Genomic DNA, 22,728 nt, shown 5'->3' with positions numbered 1-22,728 from the left:
AATCAGTCCCAGGCCCCAAAATTCCTAGTGACATCCCTGCCTGTAGGCGGCAACATCTAAGATGATGCTAGGTCCAGAATGCACGTGATAACCCCACAACAGGAATCGGGACTGATGGAACTGCAGCAGATAAGAAAGATACAGTAGTGGTGTTGGGGATGCTTAGGTTTGCAGATGTCTGTCAAACATCCAATATTACAATAATAATGTTATATAGCGTTTATGGTGTCAATTAATTGGTAATAAGTTACTATCTCCAACATACTGTAAAATAGGGCACTGTGAAATATAAATAAATATCACTTTTATAATGACATCAGATAATTTGTCATTATTAAGCTGGGTACACATATATACAATTGTCGGGCCGTTCTTCCGTTCTGGGTCGGACAGCCGTTCAATTGTATATGTGTGTACGCTGTCCCGTACGAGCGATAAACGGCAAAAAACTGTCTTGTCCGTCCATACTCGGTCGGTCGATGGTTCTTTGCAGTTTAATTTTCATCCGACAGGACGGCCTCATATCGGAACAAAAGTGCAGTGTGTACGCACGTTCGATCGATATGATGCCGTCCTTGCGACTATACTGCCAAAGCTGGAACGCCCATGTGGGCGTTCCATAGCTGCATAATCTCTCCTACAGATATAGTTACAATATAATAAGTACATTGCATTCAGAACGCACACATGAATAAATCATGTGTGGAGGTGACAGGGTTAATGTAGTTCACGGAGCCGCGGCTCCGCTGCTCATGATATATCAGGCTGTCACAACATAAAGGAATTTGAGAGGCACAAGCAGACCGACAATAGCCCTTAAAATGAAGGATAATACAAGGCACAGTTGCTAATATTTCAATATGCATTACATAATGTGACACACACGGAGCACCAAACTTCTATAAAGCCGGGTATGCGACTAGTCAGTTTGCGGTAGTCACCCTGCCAAACTTCTATAAAGCCGGGTATGCGAGTATAGTCAGTTTGCGGTAGTCACCCTGTAGTCGCATACCCGGCTTTATAGCAGTTTGGCAGGGTGACTACCGCAAACTGACAAGTCGCATACCCGGCTTTATAGAAATAATGAACTACAATAGTTACACTATAATAAGTACATAGATTGCATTCATGAAGTTGTAATGGCTGGACGAACATGCATATTAGATGTAAATGTGTAGCAGCAAATGATATCAGAAATAAAAAGGGGAGATTTATGAGGTGAATATACTGAACACAGTTTATTTAATCAGTAATAGTGCAATGTTACAATGTTGTCAAAACAAGTCTAGATGGTAACAATTGGAAGCAACACATGTAACAATGTTAGATAAAAGGGTATGTGCACATATAATGTCTGAAAATGGTGAATGTTAATGTGGCTATTACAAAACAATATGCATTACATAATGTGACACACACGGAGCATCAAACTGCTATAAAGCCGGGTATGCGACTACAGGGTGACTACCGCAAACTGACTATACTCGCATACCCGGCTTTATAGAAGTTTGGTGCTCCGTGTGTGTCACATTATGTAATGCATATTGTTTTGTAATAGCCACATTAACATTCACCATTTTCAGACATTATATGTGCACATACCCTTTTATCTAACATTGTCTTCATGAATGGAATCTATGTACTTATTATAGTGTAACTATTGTAGTTCATTATTTCTATAAAGCCGGGTATGCGACTTGTCAGTTTGCGGTAGTCACCCTGCCAAACTGCTATAAAGCCGGGTATGCGACTACAGGGTGACTACCGCAAACTGACTATACTCGCATACCCGGCTTTATAGCAGTTTGCGACTACAGGGTGACTACCGCAAACTGACTATACTCGCATACCCGGCTTTATAGCAGTTTGCGACTACAGGGTGACTACCGCAAACTGACTATACTCGCATACCCGGCTTTATAGCAGTTTGCGACTACAGGGTGACTACCGTAAACTGACTATACTCGCATACCCGGCTTTATAGAAGTTTGGCAGGGTGACTACCGCAAACTAACTAGTCGCATACCCGGCTTTTTAGAAGTTTGGTGATCCGTGTGTGTCACATTATGTAATGCATATTGAAATATTAGCAACTGTGCCTTGTATTATCCTTAGCCATTTTAAGGGCTATTGTCTGTCTGCTTGTGCCTCTCAAATTTAACTGCGGGACCAGACCGGCATTTCTATACTGAAATTTAGTAGACGCGTACCCTGTCACTTTTGTTTAGGTTCTGTACTCACGCCTCTTTGTTTTGGTATGCCCTTAACCCAGCCCATTATGATAATTTTGTTCATATATATCGTGTCAAAAGCCCAAATCGAGAGAGTGTGTACGGTGGTACAATCTTTTTCTTGCGACTGTTTGGACGGGAGTACATCGGACGTCGCAAGTAAAATTGTACAGGTGTGTACGCGCGTGATCGGCTGTTGTTTGCGGACGGTCCGACGGGAGTACAGTCGGCCAAACGGTTGGATTGTATATATGTGTACCCAGCTTAAAAGAGTCACTTTAATCACATTGGCCCTTATTCAGATCTGATCGCAGTACATATTTGTTCTCAAAATCGAATAACCCCAAAAATCCCATTGTGCTATTGCCATATTAATAAATCAGCTTAAAAATAACATTCTACCTACCTCAGGTGCAGAGATTTGTTATATGTTGCTGGGAACTTGCTGGAAAAATAAGACGTACCCGTACCTGAGATGTCACACCTTGTCAGGTTACTGGAATAACTGGTTTTAAGACTGAACAATTCTAAAATGAATTAAATTGGAAAAATTAAGTACAAGGGTCACGTCCTCTTCTGCCCCCTACTAGCAATATTTCTATTAATCTTAATAATTGATAAGGGGAAAAAAAAATATATATATTTTTTTTTTTTCCACTTTTTTCCCACATACTGCAATTTCTAAACATATTGTAGGTATATATAGGTAAAGTATCGGCAGTGACCACTAGAGGCCACTCCACTGACCAAATGACTCCTTTGTGTGCTAAAAGAGGTCATAACAGAAAGTGAAAGCAATTTCTGCAGGGACACTGATTCGTTTAAACTTGCTGTATATGGAGATAGGGAGCTGTGAAGCCATAGATTGGAGGATGGAGCAGATAGGGACTAGAGGTGGTGTGGAGAGTTTCTGGGCTGAAAACTGTCACGGCTCAAAGTGAAAGTAAAAACTGTCACTGCTCAAAGTGAAAGCACATTGCAGAAGCTGACATTTTTGGTTTTAAACCAGGGTTGCCGACTTTATAATTCTCCTAGGAGAGTTCCAGCAGCCGCTCAGGGGTGGGGCTAAAGTGTGATGTCACTAAGCCCCGCCCCATGATGACAAACTGCCGAATTCATGGATCTCCGTTGAGGGGGCGGGGCTAAAATGACGCGATTGTGTCATTTTAGCTCCGCCCCCTCCTCTGAGACCCGAGGATTGCGGCATTTTAATGCCGCGATCCGGGGTGCAGGGGGGGTCCCCCCTGAATCTGGGAGGGTTGCCCACCCTTCCGGGGGGCCGGGAGGGGGTCCTGATTTTCGGGAGACTCCCGGCCATTCCGGGAGAGTCGGCAACCCTGTTAATGCCCCTTTCCCACTGCAGCTAAAAAACAGCGATTTTCAGCGCAATTTACCGTTTTAAGGCTGCAGTGGGAAAGTGCCAGAGTTGAAATACCGTTTAAAGGTAAATGGTATTTCAACCCGTTTTTAAAGCAGAGTCCTACACGTTAAAATAACATTTAAGAGGCAGTGGGAATGCCTCTTAAACGTTATTTAGCCTCCAGGCAGTCCCAGTGCCTGATGAGACCTAGTAGTTCTCACTTTGTGCATGTGTAATGAGTGCACGTGCATAATAAAGAGCCGCTCATTACATATGCGCATATGTAATGAGCGGCTCATTATTATGCACGTGCACTCACTAAATATGCGCAAAGTGAGAACTACTAGTTCTCATCAGGCACTGGGACTGCCTGTACCCTGCATGGACCCTGCATGGACCCCCGCTGCCTCCCCAAGGGGAGGGGAGGTGGGGGCACAGGGCAGGTCCGGGGGGTTAGGCACTATTTACACTTGGGGGGGGGGAGGGATTAGGCACTCTTTACACTGGGGGGGGGGGGGGGGGTTAGGCACTCTACATTTTACACGGTTCACTGCAATGGGAATGGTACTTAAATGGTATTTAAAACGGTAATCTGCTGCAGTGGGAATGCTAATACCGTTTTAAATACCATTTAAGATTACCAGTACTTTAAACTGGTCTGCAGTGGGAAAGCAGCATAATACTCTACAGCATGTTATGTTTATTTGGATTCATGTTTTCCACAATATTTACCACTTTCCAGATGTGTCCTCTGCATTTGCTTCTCCTTGCACATTATACAATACAATGCCATTGCAGTGCCACACTAATCCCACTGCAAGCCACACGTGCCTTGGTCAGCCATATTGTACCGATCCTATTGACAGCCGTATTGTTACCTCAGTTTAATGCAAAAAGCTCCCGATCACAGCTATGAGGTAATAGCGCTATTTATCGTCTTAATGCTGAAGTGTTTCTGTGTATATAGCGTAATGGCTTCATTAATGTTTTCACTGTATTATCTTCCAGGCCCCTGAACATGAAATCTGAAAAGGAAAAAAAATCAACTAAACAGAACTCATCACACCAAATCTGGGGGGAAATTTAATAGGATGAGAGATTCAGAAAGTGAGAGAGTTGGTAAGAAATTTCCAGATTTTTTTAAAGCGGCAATCATTTACACCGCAAAATCGAACTGGTTTTGCCGTGTAAATGATTGCCGCTTTAAAAAAAACAAAAAAAACCTGGAGCTTTCTTACCAAATGTCTCACTTTCTGAATCTCTCACCCAATTACATTTCCTCCATAATTTTGTAAATGTACTTTACAGTAGTACAATATGTGCAGCAGGCGCCCTCTGGTGGTTTCTTAATGGAAATACTACTGTACATGGCTAATACGAATAGATTCCATTGACAACACTTTTGTGTTCATGGCACCCCCTGCCGTGACAAAACACATTGTAGTAAACACTAGGAATGATTTAGGGAAGATGAATATTTACAGAAGCTTAAATTCACATTTGGGACATGAGCAGCATCATGACCTATACCTATACACAGTGGCAGAATCTGGGGGGGGGGACATTTAGGAGATTTTACTGTATTTAAAACACTGCTGCATGCCCTGCTCGCCACTGCTACAAAAAGTGTCTTGGTGGTCCAGTGGTTTGTGCACCTGCAGCAACTACAGCTGAGCAATTCAACCCACCTCTGTGCATCTGTGCGTTGTCCCGAATGTCGACACAGTGTCGACATGGACACTGAAATGTAGTACCGTATCCCCTTGCATGGCTCGCTGCGCTCGCCATGCTTCAGGCATGGTGCCTCACTACACTCAGCACACTATTTTATTCTCCCACCACACCCTATTGGATGGTATGGCCTGTCGACACATGTTGGCTCAAAAAAATGTGAAAAACCCCCACGTCGACCGTTTGAATGTTGACCTAACCCATGTCGACCTAATGACCCTGTCGACCTAATGACCCTGTTGACCTTACCCATGTTGACCTAGACTCATGTCGACCTTCCTGCATGTCGACCTAGACACATGTTGACCTAAAAGCATGTGCATGGTATACATTACATAGGAGATGCTTTACAGAAAATTTGGGTGTCCTAGTAATTGATTCTCCACAAATCCTGTCATAAATTATATATAAAAACAACTTCCCTGGTGCCCTCTACAAAAATATACAGAGTAATGGTTGGGTCTGGCCATTTATTCACTAATATAAATATATAAATATATTTTTACAGCCCACCTTTATATTTTTATTTGATTTTTTGCAGCCCCCTTGCCCGCACATATTTTGTCGCTATTTGACAAAAGTTTTAAGTCTCAATTTATAGAGGCTGCTGCTCAGTTCTGAGGGTTGGAAAACAATGACAGGATAAGACCTCATTACTGTTTTTCTTTATGAGTGTCTTTGCAATATCCTTATTGGCCACCAGGTGGCGGATGTATACTGTCATGAGAAGTTGCTCCTCATATAGCGGCTGCTAGTGACTGACTGTACTCTACAAACACACACTCATGCTGGTGTCTGTAGCATCAGGCAGGCTTCTTTACTGGCAATGTCTTTGAACATTTACAGCGCTCAGGTACAGAGCACTTCCCACACGTCTCTCCCTGGTACAGGGCACTGGTACTAGTTGGGGGAAGTTGGTTAGCTGCTGTCCCCTCTGTACTTGGCTGGCTGTCATGCACTGATTTATTCTCAGAAAGTGAGAAACCTCTCACTTGGGCTCACCACGCTTCGGGTTGGCGTTCATAGTGGGGGTGGTACAGTAACAAATGCCCTTTGGGGTGCATTTAACATGATTTTAACACATGTCAATGAGTTCTGTGAAAAATGGCATTGCATCGCATCACATCGCCTGCGATGGCAGGCGATGGCATGCGATGCGATGCGATTTTTTCCTATACGATGCCCATCGTGGGAGCCGTGATACTACACAAGTACCTGTAAATGTACAAGGTTAGAATGTATCAGATTCTTCTCAGGTGTATAAAGTCTACAGATGGAGTCCCTCTTATTCAGGGGGGGGGGGGGGGTCTGGCGGTCGGATCGCCAACCACCAGCCCCCACCAGCCACCAGAAGGGGACATGCATGCACAAGACGCTCGCGCCTCACCTTCTGGTGGAGCTCCCCATCAGTCCCCGCCGCCTCCCTGTCACTGTCCGCTGCCCCCCGCCGCCTCCCCGTACCCCCCCCCCTAATCCTGAAGTGGAGATGGGCAGGGTTCGCGTCCCCCCGCCGCCCGAAAACTGGGATCGCACAACCCAGTCAGAGGGAGCGCCTCTTCGCCTGCGATCGCCAGCAGGAACATTCTGGCAAGCCCCAGCACTGGCTGAGAGGTGCTCCATCTGTATTACATAGGCTCCATTTGGTCTTCTCACACAGGGCTTCTGGTAGCTACATTACAGTACTGTGTAAAATGCTGCAAAGTAAGAATGCTTTAAAAAATAGAAGTGTAATCCTTTATTTATCAATTAACAAAATGCAAAGATAACGAACAGAAAATAAATTGAAATCATATCAATATTTCGTGTGACCACCCTTTGCCTTCAAAACAGAATCATTTCTGCTAGGTACACTTGCACAATGGCAAGGATTTGTAGGATTATAGTAACTTGCATGATTAACCAATCATAGCAAACAGGTATAATGATTATCATTTTCATATGTAGGTTGAAACACAGTCATTAACCGAAACAGAAACAGTTGTGTAGGAGACTTAAAACTGGGTGAGGAACAGCCAAACTCTGTTACAAATATGAGTGTTGTGGAAGACCATTTCATGTCACAGATTATACACTATGGCAAGACTGAGCACAGCAACAGCGAGTGACAGGGAGCCTCCTACAATTTAAACTGTATGGGAGGTATTCAATGACAAATATCGCAATGTGCAGTGAATCCTGTTTAGGATTCGCTACAAATTCGCAGGGTTCCGGAGGGCTGGAGCATTCGTTGCCAGCCCTCCCTCTCACCTTATTCAATGCCTCAGGGGCTCGCTGCCCCTGATGGGGATTTTTAACCGCCGCATGGAGCCGGGGGATGGCGGCAGGCAGGGAGATGGAAGCCTCCCTGCCTGCCCCAGAATGTGTGGGGGAGAAGGAAGGCTCCCGGGGACACAGGCAGCAGAAGAGAGCTGGCAGGGGTGCTGTGGAGGAAGCCGCTGCACTGGTCCCGCTCGTGCATGTGTAATGAGCGGGACCAGTGTGCAGTGAATACTTAATGAGCCGCTCCCCACCCCCTGCTGGCTAATTTGTAAAAAAAAAAAAAAGATGAAATATATCAGGGACGTGCAGGCAGGGGAGGCAGTGCATCACCTGTCATAATTGAGGAACAAAAATACAAAGATATTTATAACACATATACGGTGTAATAAATATATTATTTTTATTTTTTTTTCTATAAAATATTAGGTGGGACACTGTTGTGAGGGTGGGAGGCTGCCGGAGGTGTGCCTCCGGCTGACAATTGCTAACTATCAGCAGCGGGGGGCGGGGCTAATCACGGGCAGAGAAAGAGGCTGCAAAACCCATTGAAAAACAATGGGGAAGCGGCACCTAGACATCTGCATTAGTGACAGGGATGTGCCTTCAGCCCATATACAAGGCACACCCCTGTCACTGTGACAGATGTGATAGGACAGCGGATCAGGCTGTCACACACTGACAGCCTGTATCCGCTGTCATGGTTGCGGGCAGGGGCGGGTTAAGGAGATCACCTCTGATACATAATACAGCTCCTAAGTACCATGTGCTGCCTCGGTGTGCCGAAGTCGGAGTCCAGGAGTCTGCCCACAGCAGTGAAGTCACCGCTGGGTCAGACAGACAGGAATGAGACAGCAGCACAGTGCACTTGTTCAGAGGTAGGAGAGCTCTCCCGAGTCCCGGCTAATAAAATCCACTCTGCCCCCGTCTGCTCCTCCTCTCTCTGTGCACTGGCTTTCCCCCTCTTCTGTGAGACAGCCTTGGCTCCTGCAAGCAAAGTATTTCAGCTGTGTCCTGCTCCGTGAAGTCTGATCAGTAGCACAGTCTGTCTCTGTCCGTGGTGATTCTGACTGCACTAAACAGGACAAGGTCAGCCCCTACCCCGTCCCTTATCTCTATAACCTCAGCAGCATTTCTAGGATCCTTCACACATAGGTATATAATGATTGATGGGGCTAGCTATGCTGTGATATGAGGTCTGTGTGTTGGGGCAGAAGGAATGGGTTCCAGAGGGAGCTGCACTATCTGGAAAGTTTTTAGTGAATCCCTCATGCAGCCATCTTTCACAGATTAGGGGGGGGGGGGGGATTTTCTTTCATTCTATCACACCATCTGAATATAAAATACAATGTATATATATAGAAGCAGTCCATTTCATCACTACTTCTATAAAATATATACCCTGTATTTTACATACTTAGGGGGTAGTCGTCAAAGCTCTCACAATTGGGCATTGTGGGGATACTGTCGCTGGAGTTGCTGTATCGTGCTTTGGTGGTGGGACTCAATCCCATTTCAAAAATGGGGCCACAGTGCCTCACCAATCTCTCACCTCACCGCACGTCACTGAAATATATAGTCATGTGCTGCAAGCACATGAATAAAATTAGAATGCCCCTTCACAGAATAAAATTACTGATATTTTTTACACCTAAAAAAAACAAACCCTTTATTTTAAAAAATCACTTTCCAGTTCACCTTAAAAAGAGAACTGGCCGGTATTCACTGTTTGCATTGAATAGGGTGAATCAGATTTTCAGTGAAAAAGATTCATCGCAAGGAGTGAAAACAGCTTGATTCGCCGAAAAAAACGGATAATTGGGAGCATTGAATACTGCCTTATGAGTACAAGACAGGACATACAGTAGGCCAGGAAGAGTAGATTACAGTAATGAAGCCATTACATTAGGCAAGGATAAGGATTTCAATGACTCCCACAAAGTAAGAAACAGGTGGATCTTGGAAATCTTGCAGAGATGTAGATGACAGGGACTGGATATAAGGAGAGAAATAGAGAGCTAAGTATTTAGAAGATTTGATATGGGCATGTACAGTAGGCATTATGGGCAGCTCGGACTATGTAATGGTTAGCAGTACTGCCTAACAGCACTGAGGTCATAGGTTCAATTCTCACCGCAGGGGCAAACGCAGGATTTTCAGAAGGGGGTTTCCAGAGGGGCGGAGCAAAGCACGGAGATGGACACTTAAGTGACCCAGTATATGCCGGGTTAGTTAAAGAATTATAGATAGACCAAATGTATATCATATATGTATTATAATAATAATATATATATATATATATATATATATGTAATAGAGTAGATCCGGCACTCCACGTTATACACAGTAGGCAGCTTGCCCCGGTGCCTTCCACAAACCAGTCGGTCCTCAATATAGCAGAAGCAAGGTGGCACTCGGAGACGGAAATTCAATCAAAGTGCTGCTTTATTGCAGAAATAGGTGTATGCACCAACACAGTGTTTCGAGCCTTGGCTCGTTGTCAGGGTACAACCAAACAGTAGTACATGTGCACAATAAATACCCCTTAGGGACCCACCCCTCAATACAATAATCATACTCACCTGTGTCCGTCCACCTGCCGCGTCCACGCTGTAAGCGCCGATTGCCTGATGGCATCAGTGCACTTCCGGGTCGCGTCAAATGCCGCGTCATTAATCCCGGGCGCTACTTCATGACATCAGCGCTGTCAGCCAATACATATGCGTGGAACGCGTCCGGGACTTTCACAGGGCATAAGGTTGCCATAGCAACTGAAACAGAATGTAAATAAATAGTGAAAAACGTGATTATAAGGGATCGACAATACATTTAAAATTTACAGACAAAACATGAAACATTTAAACATTGTGCTGCATCGTCACAACAACCTTAATAATAATATGATACATTGCGTATTCTGCAAATAAAGTGATATTATACATTGAGAAGGCTACAAGAAACTATGCAGCCCATGCTGCTCATTGAGTCCCCTCGGTGATAGGGTATCAAGAACAAATATCCAGCGGGCTTCCGCTTGAAGAAGGAGTCTACCCCTATTTCCACCCCGCGCTGGCAAAGGCACATGGTCAATAATTTTTGATCTCAGGCTAGCAACACTGTGTCCCATAAGAACACAGTGTCTAGCCACTGGCTGATCACTAGTGCCACTAGACAAGGCCTGTCTGATGGCATAGCGATGATTTGCCATTCTCTCTTTGAACTGACATTCTGTCTTGCCCACATAGTAGACCCCACATGGACAAGACAGAACGTAAACAACGTATTTGGTGGAGCAGGTAACGGCAAATTTAATAGGTATTTTTCTACCGGTATGGGGATGACTGATGAAGTTGCCCACAAGCAGAGCCCTGCAAGTGGTACATCCCACACATCTGTAACAGCCAGCCTGTCTGGTCAAAAAATGCACAGGTGCTGCCTTTTTAGTCAATTCACTTATATCTAGTTTAACCAACATATCATTTAGGTTCCTCGATCTTTTATAAGCAGGCATAATTTGCATCTTATTCAAGCCAACTAGAGATTTATCAGACGTGATTAATGGCCAATATTGTTTAACTTGTTTTGTGACCTCTGGGCTATCAACCGCATATTGATTAACCCAGGGTAATTTATCTTGTGCTTTGATGTTTGTCACAGTAGGATTTAAAACCACTTCCCTGGGGGTCTCCAAAACTTTCTTTTTAACCATATCAAGATCTTTCTTTCTATAACCACGTTGCTCGAATTTGTCCTGCATTAAATTGAGGTCAGTCACAGTTTGTTCTGGGTCACTAGTAATACGCCTTACTCTCAACATTTGAGAAAAGGGTAGACCTTTACGCAAAGGTAACGGATGGCAGCTCTCATGTCGCAACAATGTGTTGCGATCCGTCTCCTTTACGTATATGGATGTGGACAATTTATTGTCAACCAAGGTCATCTTTACATCCAAAAAGTTGACCGTATGTGTACTGATAGAGAAAGTGAATTTGACCGGGCTAGCAGAGGCATTATGTTGTTCAAACAGCTGTATCAATGAACTCTCCGACCCCCCCCAAAAGATCAGGAGGTCGTCGATGTACCTCAAATATAACAATACTTCACCTTTCATCGGGCCATCCAAAAATAATTTGTTATCAATATCACACATTTAGGCATTAGCGTACGATGGGGCCACTGGGGACCCCATCGCACAGCCTAAGCACTGTCTAAACATCTGGCCATCAAAGGTGAAGTAATTTCTATTGAGAGTAAGGGACAACAGTTGCATAAAAAATTCGATAGAGGGACCAGTATAACATGGGTTGCCGTGTAACAAGTTGCGGGTGGCCTCCATCCCCTCCTGATGGGGGATGCACGTATAGAGGCTTGTTACATCGGCGCTGCAAAGCAGCATGTCATCTGGCCAGTTGGCTACCTCCTGTAATTTCTTAATAAGCTTATTGGTATCCTTGAGATATGCAGCAGTTATAATCACGTTTTTCACTATTTATTTACATTCTGTTTCAGTTGCTATGGCAACCTTATGCCCTGTGAAAGTCCCGGACGCGTTCCACGCATATGTATTGGCTGACAGCGCTGATGTCATGAAGTAGCGCCCGGGATTAATGACGCGGCATTTGACGCGACCCGGAAGTGCACTGATGCCATCAGGCAATCGGCGCTTACAGCGTGGACGCGGCAGGTGGACGGACACAGGTGAGTATGATTATTGTATTGAGGGGTGGGTCCCTAAGGGGTATTTATTGTGCACATGTACTACTGTTTGGTTGTACCCTGACGACGAGCCAAGGCTCGAAACACTGTGTTGGTGCATACACCTATTTCTGCAATAAAGCAGCACTTTGATTGAATTTCCGTCTCCGAGTGCCACCTTGCTTCTGCTATATTGAGGACCGACTGGTTTGTGGAAGGCACCGGGGCAAGCTGCCTACTGTGTATAACGTGGAGTGCCGGATCTACTCTATTACCTGTATTTGGTTTGGATGAGCAGTGGCGAGCTGATCCTGACACCATATCAAGGCACCCACCTGTCGATTGTTTCACCCGGAGGGGAGTACCTACCCATTTGCTGCATCGCTTTAAGGACTGCTGGTCCCAATGAGGAAGCTGTGTGTCTTATACCTGATGCCATGGATACCCCGATTCCAGGTGTGAATTTCTCCCAGGTTGATACCGGAGATTTTTTTAGTTATTCTGATGTGGAGGTGGATGCTATATTACAGGCTGCTGGATGCACAGCAAATGTTACCATTGCTGACAATGAAGAGCTGTACAGAGACTGGTTTCTTCTCAAAAAGAGAGAAATTGATTACACCATGCATGCCTCCACACTGGCTGACTATTATAGGGACAAGCAAATCCCCCGAGGCTTTCGGGTCAGGAACGCTCCCACAATTGGCCGCCAAAGTGTGGCCTTTTGCAAAAAGTGGGTCAGCATTTTAAACAAGTGTTCCATGGACCTTGTATTATTAGTTGTTGATGAAGCAACTAAGGAACTGGCGGTGATCAAGAACAAGCTGTCCGCCTTTGAGACTGCACACAAAAACTGTCTAAGTGAGGATTCACAAAATGATTGGTGCTCCAAGTTGGAGAAACAAGTTGAACAATATCGCAAGGACTTGCAGCGCTTTAAACGTGAAAAACGCCGTAAAGTATCACTTGATTACGAGCAAAATAGAGTGTACCAGTGGCTTAGCACGGAGAGACCCCAAGGGGGAAAAAAGCCGTATGAGAGACGCCCAAGAAAACAATACTACACTGATTATGAGGGCACTAGCACGTCTGCTAGTGAAAACGACATGCAAACACCATCTACCTCCAGCAATGCCCACCCTTTAGGGGCAATTACCCGTGCTTCCCTCAAGCCTCCAGCTGGCCGCGGTCGAGGGGCAGGACGCGGCGAGGCCAACAAAGCGAAAGGCAAAGGAGGGCGGCGTGCCGCAAGATGACCAAAGACTTGGTTTTCAACTTGTCCTCCACTCCCTTGGACCCTATGGAGATTGAGGTACTGTCCAAGGGTTTATCTTTTGTACCTTCTGCTTCACGTGACAAGTTTCAATGGCGGGTGGATTGTTTTAGATTTGGCCGTTCACTGAGATTGAAAGAACATTTTGGCCAACAAGATTCTAGAAGTGATACTCCCCCTGAGATTCCAGCCCAGCTCAAAAGGCTATTACCCCGTTCTTCTTTTGACCCCCAAACCCACAACCCTTCTGTCAAGGCCTTTACTAGGATGATGGAGGCATCAGCGGACACTGAACTGTCTGGGGTGCCCTTGTCCCATAATCTGTCTGTGGCTGAAAGGACTGCCTTGCGGGCTCTATGTGATAGATCTGACATTGTTATACGCAAGGCAGATAAGGGGGGCTCTGTAGTGGTGCAGGATTTGAGCAAATATATTTCTGAATGTCAACGTCAATTGTCTGATGTATCGATTTATGACAGCTTACAGCATGACCCCTCCGTGGGATTTAAGGCGGAGTTAGATGGTATCTTAAATGTTGCATTTAACACAGGTGTGATTTCTGAAAATGTTTGTAGTGCGTTACAGACCTCATTCCCTATAACACCTTTATTTTACACCTTACCCAAGGTGCATAAGGGATTGGTGGATCCCTCTGGTAGGCCTATAATCTCTGCCAGGGGGTCACTGTATCACCCTGTGTCTACCTATTTGGATGCATATTTGAATCCTTGCGTTCAGCAAACTGCTGCATATCTCAAGGATACCAATATGCTTATTAAGAAATTACAGGAGGTAGCCAACTGGCCAGATGACATGCTGCTTTGCAGCGCCGATGTAACAAGCCTCTATACGTGCATCCCCCATCAGGAGGGGATGGAGGCCACCCGCAACTTGTTACACGGCAACCCATGTTATACTGGTCCCTCTATCGAATTTTTTATGCAACTGTTGTCCCTTACTCTCAATAGAAATTACTTCACCTTTGATGGCCAGATGTTTAGACAGCGCTTAGGCTGTGCGATGGGGTCCCCAGTGGCCCCATCGTACGCTAATGCCTATATGTGTGATATTGATAACAAATTACTTTTGGATGGCCCAATGAAAGGTGAAGTATTGTTATATTTGAGGTACATCGACGACCTCCTGATCTTTTGGGGGGGGGGGTCGGAGAGTTCATTGATACAGCTGTTTGAACAACATAATGCCTCTGCTAGCCCGGTCAAATTCACTTTCTCTATCAGTACACATACGGTCAACTTTTTGGATGTAAAGATGACCTTGGTTGACAATAAATTGTCCACATCCATATACGTAAAGGAGACGGATCGCAACACATTGTTGCGACATGAGAGCTGCCATCCGTTACCTTTGCGTAAAGGTCTACCCTTTTCTCAAATGTTGAGAGTAAGGCGTATTACTAGTGACCCAGAACAAACTGTGACTGACCTCAATTTAATGCAGGACAAATTCGAGCAACGTGGTTATAGAAAGAAAGATCTTGATATGGTTAAAAAGAAAGTTTTGGAGACCCCCAGGGAAGTGGTTTTAAATCCTACTGTGACAAACATCAAAGCACAAGATAAATTACCCTGGGTTAATCAATATGCGGTTGATAGCCCAGAGGTCACAAAACAAGTTAAACAATATTGGCCATTAATCACGTCTGATAAATCTCTAGTTGGCTTGAATAAGATGCAAATTATGCCTGCTTATAAAAGATCGAGGAACCTAAATGATATGTTGGTTAAACTAGATATAAGTGAATTGACTAAAAAGGCAGCACCTGTGCATTTTTTGACCAGACAGGCTGGCTGTTACAGATGTGTGGGATGTACCACTTGCAGGGCTCTGCTTGTGGGCAACTTCATCAGTCATCCCCATACCGGTAGAAAAATACCTATTAAATTTGCCGTTACCTGCTCCACCAAATACGTTGTTTACGTTCTGTCTTGTCCATGTGGGCTCTACTATGTGGGCAAGACAGAATGTCAGTTCAAAGAGAGAATGGCGAATCATCGCTATGCCATCAGACAGGCCTTGTCTAGTGGCACTAGTGATCAGCCAGTGGCTAGACACTGTGTTCTTATGGGACACAGTGTTGCTAGCCTGAGATCAAAAATTATTGACCATGTGCCTTTGCCAGCGCGGGGTGGAAATAGGGGTAGACTCCTTCTTCAAGCGGAAGCCCGCTGGATATTTGTTCTTGATACCCTATCACCGAGGGGACTCAATGAGCAGCATGGGCTGCATAGTTTCTTGTAGCCTTCTCAATGTATAATATCACTTTATTTGCAGAATACGCAATGTATCATATTATTATTAAGGTTGTTGTGACGATGCAGCACAATGTTTAAATGTTTCATGTTTTGTCTGTAAATTTTAAATGTATTGTCGATCCCTTATAATCACGTTTTTCACCATTTATTTACATTCTGTTTCAGTTGCTATGGCAACCTTATGCCCTGTGAAAGTCCCGGACGCGTTCCACGCATATGTTTTGGCTGACAGCGCTGATGTCATGAAGTAGCGCCCGGGATTAATGACGCGGCATTTGACGCGACCCGGAAGTGCACTGATGCCATCAGGCAATCGGCGCTTACAGCGTGGACGCGGCAGGTGGACGGACACAGGTGAGTATGATTATTGTATTGAGGGGTGGGTCCCTAAGGGGTATTTATTGTGCACATGTACTACTGTTTGGTTGTACCCTGACGACGAGCCAAGGCTCGAAACACTGTGTTGGTGCATACACCTATTTCTGCAATAAAGCAGCACTTTGATTGAATTTCCGTCTCCGAGTGCCACCTTGCTTCTGCTATATATATATATATATATATATATATATATATATATAATGGTAGTTGTGGGCAAGACAGAATGTCAGTTCAAAGAGAGAATGGCGAATCATCGCTATGCCATCAGACAGGCCTTGTCTAGTGGCACTAGTGATCAGCCAGTGGCTAGACACTGTGTTCTTATGGGACACAGTGTTGCTAGCCTGAGATCAAAAATTATTGACCATGTGCCTTTGCCAGCGCGGGGTGGAAATAGGGGTAGACTCCTTCTTCAAGCGGAAGCCCGCTGGATATTTGTTCTTGATACCCTATCACCGAGGGGACTCAATGAGCAGCATGGGCTGCATAGTTTCTTGTAGCCTTCTCAATGTATAATATCACTTTATTTGCAGAATACGCAATGTATCATATTATTATTAAGGTTGTTGTGACGATGCAGCACAATGTTTAAATGTTTCATGTTTTGTCTGTAAATTTTAAATGTATTGTCGATCCCTTATAATCACGTTTTTCACCATTTATTTACATTCTGTTTCAGTTGCTATGGCAACCTTATGCCCTGTGAAAGTCCCGGACGCGTTCCACGCATATGTTTTGGCTGACAGCGCTGATGTCATGAAGTAGCGCCCGGGATTAATGACGCGGCATTTGACGCGACCCGGAAGTGCACTGATGCCATCAGGCAATCGGCGCTTACAGCGTGGACGCGGCAGGTGGACGGACACAGGTGAGTATGATTATTGTATTGAGGGGTGGGTCCCTAAGGGGTATTTATTGTGCACATGTACTACTGTTTGGTTGTACCCTGACGACGAGCCAAGGCTCGAAACACTGTGTTGGTGCATACACCTATTTCTGCAATAAAGCAGCACTTTGATTGAATTTCCGTCTCCGAGTGCCACCTTGCTTCTGCTATATATATATATATATATATATATATATATATATATATATATAATGGTAGTTCGGTCCGGCACTCGCTCAATGGTGTCAGCTGCCCCGGTGCCCGTCTCGGTAGACAATGCAGAAGAAGGAATGAAAGGCTGGCACTCGTAGGTCTTTTAAAGCTTGTATTGGCAAACAGTGGAAAACAACCAACGTTTCGGGGCAGTGCCCCTTTGTCAAGGTGTGTGTGAACAAAATCAAACAGAATGTGCTTACCTTAAATAGGGGTGAGTGAGTAGGAGGCCGCGTGACATGCTGGGCCAGGCCTGCTCCATCAGCGGGTCATAACGCCGGAAATGACACAAAGGAAGTAGTCACTGGGCCGCGTTTGGACGGAGCTTGGAACGCAAGCACCGGAAGCGCCGGAAGTGACGCGGCGGGAAATGGTCTGCGGCTGGATGGAGGAGAGCTTTGGAACGCAAGCTCAGAGGAAGTCATGGTTACCAATTTTGTCCAATCGGACCCGGTGGGCGGCACTATGGCTCCGGCATCCCTCGCTGCCTGGGTGACAACATAAGTGGAGAAAATTGCAAAAAAAAAATATATATATGCATATAAAATTACATTTAAAATCAAGCACAGTTCATCTAAGTTACAGTGCTAACATTGTGTTATAATGGAAAGTGAAAGACGTGAGTCACATAGTGTACTAAATGCAGCCAACTACTGGATCAGGATATTCACTGGAATCATAGATGTTCCGACTTAAGGGCGATAGATTTAGGGGCGGTTGCCATGGAGCCTAAGATCATCAATGCATGTGTCGACCTTACCGTGCTGTCGACATAAACTCTGTATAAAGAAGAAATTCAAAGGGACAGTGAGAGAAAGCGGAGAGGAAAGAAAGCACACTATAAAGGCGTGATTACGCTTAAAGCGAGGAATAAATGGTAGCTGTCAAAGAGATCAATAGGTCATATACATGTACACTGGGAAGAAAATCAAAGGGACAGTAAGAGGAAGCGGAGAGAAGGAAAAGCACACTATACGGCGTGGATACGCCAGTTAAATCCTTTGAGGATGGAATACACGCTATCATGAACCCTCACTTATGGGGGTCCATGTGTCATAGTTACATATATAATGAATGTATACATCTGGAAGAAAATCAAAGGGACAGTAAGAAGAAGCGGAGGGAAAGAAAAGCACACTGTATAGGCGTAGGTACGCCAATTGGGTTACCTGCAGATCCATGGCCATTATCATAGAGGCTTATCTCATACAATGCATATATTATATAAATCTACACTGGAAGAAAATCACAGGGATAGAAAGAGGTAGCGGAGAGAAAGAAAAGCACACCAAATGGAGACCTAGTCCCCTGTAAGCGGGCTGGGTCTTATAGTACGGGTTAAATAGCCCTGTGTATGGTCACTGGGTCCTGGATGGAACGGGGCCTGTCCTGTCATCGAAATAGGGGACAGGGTGGGATGTGGTATCAAGGGCAGCACTCTAGGTGACTTAGTTCTGAAATACTGTTTAAAAGAAGACATTTAATGGCAGTCTATCATTGAGTCCCCACGGCTTCACCAATTTTAGACGATGGATCCATCTGGTTTCAAGGCGCAGTAGTTTACCACCTCTATCACCTCTTCGTAGGCTCTCCGGGATGTGGTCCACTGCCATATGTCTCAGATCGCATAGTTTGTGTTTCTCCTGTGCAAAATGCTTCGCCACGGGTTGTTCGTTGCCCTTAACCGTTAATGCTTGGCTGATAGCCGAGCGGTGTAGGGCCATGCGTTCCCTCATTGTTCTGATGGTTTTCCCCACATAAGTCAACTTGCAGGGCAAGTGATCACGTATATGATATGGGTTGAGGTACAAGTTAGGACCTGTCTGATGGGGAATTTTTGCTGGGTCTTCGGGTGTGTGAAATGGGTTCCTATGTCCATATGTTGACATGTGGTGCATTTAATGCATCTGTAGCACCCCGGTGCTCTGCTGAGAAAGTTACCCGTGGTGTTGCCCGCAGCCATGAACCCTGTGACATCATTGTGAACCATATCTTTTATACTTTTGCCCTTGGTGTAACACAGCATGGGTCTCTTGTTTTGATAATGGGCCACAATAAAATATATAAATAAAAGCTCAAGCCCTCAGTGAATGCCACTTTTGTGGGATGTTAATAGGATCCGTCCTATATGTGCCGTGGAGTGGGTAACTGAATGGGGACCCAACAAAGTTCTTTTTGAACTGAAATGGTATATGAGGTCTCCAATTGGGAAAGAGTCAGCGAATTTTAGAAGATAAAGATAATTACCACTGATTGTCCCTTGGGAGTCTTGTGTCCATTTAGGACTGCTGAAGAGGCTGTGATCTCCGTGTGGGGTTTGTGGATATATCTTCTCCGCTTGGTAATAGCAAATATGGAGCCAGGTGGTGGGTCTCAAAGTGAAGATTTTTTTCCCCTCCAAGAATAAAGGTGGTCAACGGCTGGTTGGATCCAAATAGCGCAGTGTGGCAATAACAGTGAGGGGCCAATATGAGCAAGCAGCTTCCAACGCGTTTCACTGTCTCTAGGGACAGCTTTGTCAAGGATATGCTGCTAACAGTCCTTTGAGGGTATTTATACCAGCTAAGGACTGTTAGCAGCATATCCTTGACAAAGCTGTCCCTAGAGACAGTGAAACGCGTTGGAAGCTGCTTGCTCATATTGGCCCCTCACTGTTATTGCCACACTGCGCTATTTGGATCCAACCAGCCGTTGACCACCTTTATTCTTGGAGGGGAAAAAAATCTTCACTTTGAGACCCACCACCTGGCTCCATATTTGCTATTACCAAGCGGAGAAGATATATCCACAAACCCCACACGGAGATCACAGCCTCTTCAGCAGTCCTAAATGGACACAAGACTCCCAAGGGACAATCAGTGGTAATTATCTTTATCTTCTAAAATTCGCTGACTCTTTCCCAATTGGAGACCTCATATACCATTTCAGTTCAAAAAGAACTTTGTTGGGTCCCCATTCAGTTACCCACTCCACGGCACATATAGGACGGATCCTATTAACATCCCACAAAAGTGGCATTCACTGAGGGCTTGAGCTTTTATTTATATATTTTATTGTGTATTTCTATTATATTGATATAATTATTGTTACAATTACGTATAATAAATTTTTATATTGATTTTCCTCATTGGCAAGCGCTACTTTATTTTTTCTTCTTTGTATCTACCTTTTGGGGACCCACTCAGCCCCTATTAAGTAGCTGCTGCATTTGACTGACATCCCATAACAGCGCCCTCTGACCGCCCTAGGGCAGTCTTTTTCTTGTACCAGGCTGACGGAGCCTGGAGCCGGTAATTAAAAATCAGGGAACCCGACAAATAGGGGTTCCCTGATTTTTAACAACCAGCCCCAGGCACCTGCTCTGGGGCTGGTTCCCAAAATACGGGGGACAAAATGACTGGGGGTCCCCCGTATTTTAAGAACCAGCCCTAGGCAAAACCAGCCCCGGGGGGAGACTTTTTATGCAAGTCCCCCCGGCCAAAGCATTAACCCTACCGACCAGTCAGCCTGGCCAGGGGCCCTGGGGGAGTGGGGACCCCCCAATAAAGGGGTCCCCCTCCTCCAGGACTTACCTGACCAGGCTGAAGCCTGGTACTGTCCCCGATGCCCCTGGGCGGTGGGCATCGGGCTGATTATGGTGTAAAAAAAAGATAAAACTATTGTTTTTTACTGTGGCACTACAAGTGCCAGCAAGCTGGGACTTGGAGAACCACAAGTCCCAGCCTGCTGGGCATTAAAGGGCCCACTGGCACTTGTAGTTCCACAGTTAAAAAAATAGTACAATAAACACACACTGACACAATGAAAATAAAAGTTTAATACATACATTACACACATACTGATACTTACCTTTCTTGATCCCGTAGGTAGCCCTCTGTCCTGGTGTCCGGTGTTCTGTGTCGTCCTCCAGGTCCGTGTCGGCGGTCCGTGTCGTCCTCCAGGTCCATGGCGGTGTCCGGGTCCGAAGAAATCCATGTTGGAGCTGTGGAAGGAAATCCTACTCACCTGGTCCTGTGCTGAAGATGTCTTGTCTTGGTCCGCCGTAGTCCAGGTAATCTTCATGCTGTCGCCGGTCCCCGCACTGTCCGCATCGCACTGAGGAGAGATGCTGAGATATTTCATACTCGGCGCCTCTCCTCAGAATGATTTCTATTGGCCGCCTAGTGGCCAATCAGGAGCACAGATGGTGGGAGATGAGGTTGGAGAAGGGGGCATTGGGCTGAATGAAGGGACCCTGATACATAACTTCCAGGGTGGTAGAGGATGTTTAATATGCAGAGGAGGGGTGTATAGTGGAGTGGGCTTATTATTCATAATTTTCTGGTCGGAGGACAGCTTGCTTGACTGCAGATATCTCCAGTTCCCGGAAATAGATTTTTTAGATTTTAATCACCTACCAAATGGTATTGGGGACTAGGGAATCAGAGTTCAGGAAGCAGAGCAATCTGCCAATGAGTATATAAAACTACATACCAGGTGTGTGAAGCTGGAGCAGTAACCAGCTGCTGGAAGGCTGATATCTTTGGTTCTGGGCACAGTAGAGACAAGCTAATAATGTCCATCAAAGGGGAAGAGTCCCAGCTTTTGGAATATACCCTCAGAAAAACTCTAAGTCAGAAAGAACCTGAAATATCTGACTGGGAAGAGCAATTAACAGGCTTGGATGGGGACCACTGCTTTGAAGTCAGATATCTCCGGTTCCCAAGGGCCGATTTTTAAAATTCTTGTACCCATGGGTACTCAGAACCCCCCCCCCCCCCCCGCATGCGCTACTGCACCATGCAGAGTTTGTATATTCTCCCCCTACTTGCGTGGGTTTCCTCCGGGTTCTACGGTTTCCTCCCACAATCCAAAAATATACTGGTAGGTTAAATGGCTCCAAACAAAATTAACCCTAGAATGTCTGTGTGTTCGTGTATATGTGGTAGGGAATATAGAGTTTAAGCTCCAATGCGGTAGGGACTAATGAATGTTCAACTATTCTCTATGCTGCGGAATATATGTGTGTTATATAAATAACTGGTAATAAAGCAGTATAACTGTCTCACAAATCTGTATTCAATGTGTTTAAAATAAATTCTGAGTAAAGCAAGTTCCTCAAGGGATCATTGCAGCTCATGGACATTGCTCTAAACCAGCGGTGGCCAACCCGCGGCTCGCGAGCCGCATGCGGCTCTTCACTGCCTCATGTGCGGCTCAGCGGCTACCTCCCTGTCATGTGCATCTCTGCGGTTCCTTACCTGTTATGTGCGGCTCTGCAGCGCAGGCTCAGGCCCTCCCTTTTATGTGCTGCAGATAGTGTGATGAGCCGCGGCCACCGTGAGCCTGCGCATGCGCAGTCGCGCTAGGTGGTAGTGTGCCCGGCGCCATGTTAGTCACTGCGCAGTGCGTAGCATGCCGCTTTGATCCCTCCTGCTCTGGCTCCTTCA

General features: G+C 45.4%; 1 protein-coding gene across 1 annotated transcript in view; it reads left to right on the top strand.

Annotated features, from left to right (window-relative positions):
- The window catches only part of NEURL1 (neuralized E3 ubiquitin protein ligase 1), a 398,530-nt gene that overhangs the window by 77,562 nt on the left and 298,240 nt on the right, over positions 1-22,728 (top strand). Inside the window, exon 2 of the mRNA XM_083149287.1 lies at positions 21,166-21,350. The gene's annotated coding sequence lies outside the window, so the exon portion shown is untranslated. The remainder of the gene's footprint in view (positions 1-21,165; positions 21,351-22,728) is intronic.

The sequence above is a fragment of the Crinia signifera genome, chromosome 6, assembly GCF_055691185.1.
Source record: "Crinia signifera chromosome 6, ASM5569118v1, whole genome shotgun sequence".
NCBI classification, from domain to species: Eukaryota; Metazoa; Chordata; class Amphibia; order Anura; family Myobatrachidae; genus Crinia; species Crinia signifera.
The sequence above is the reverse complement of the archived record's forward strand: the minus strand, read 5'-3'. Positions and strand labels throughout refer to the sequence as shown.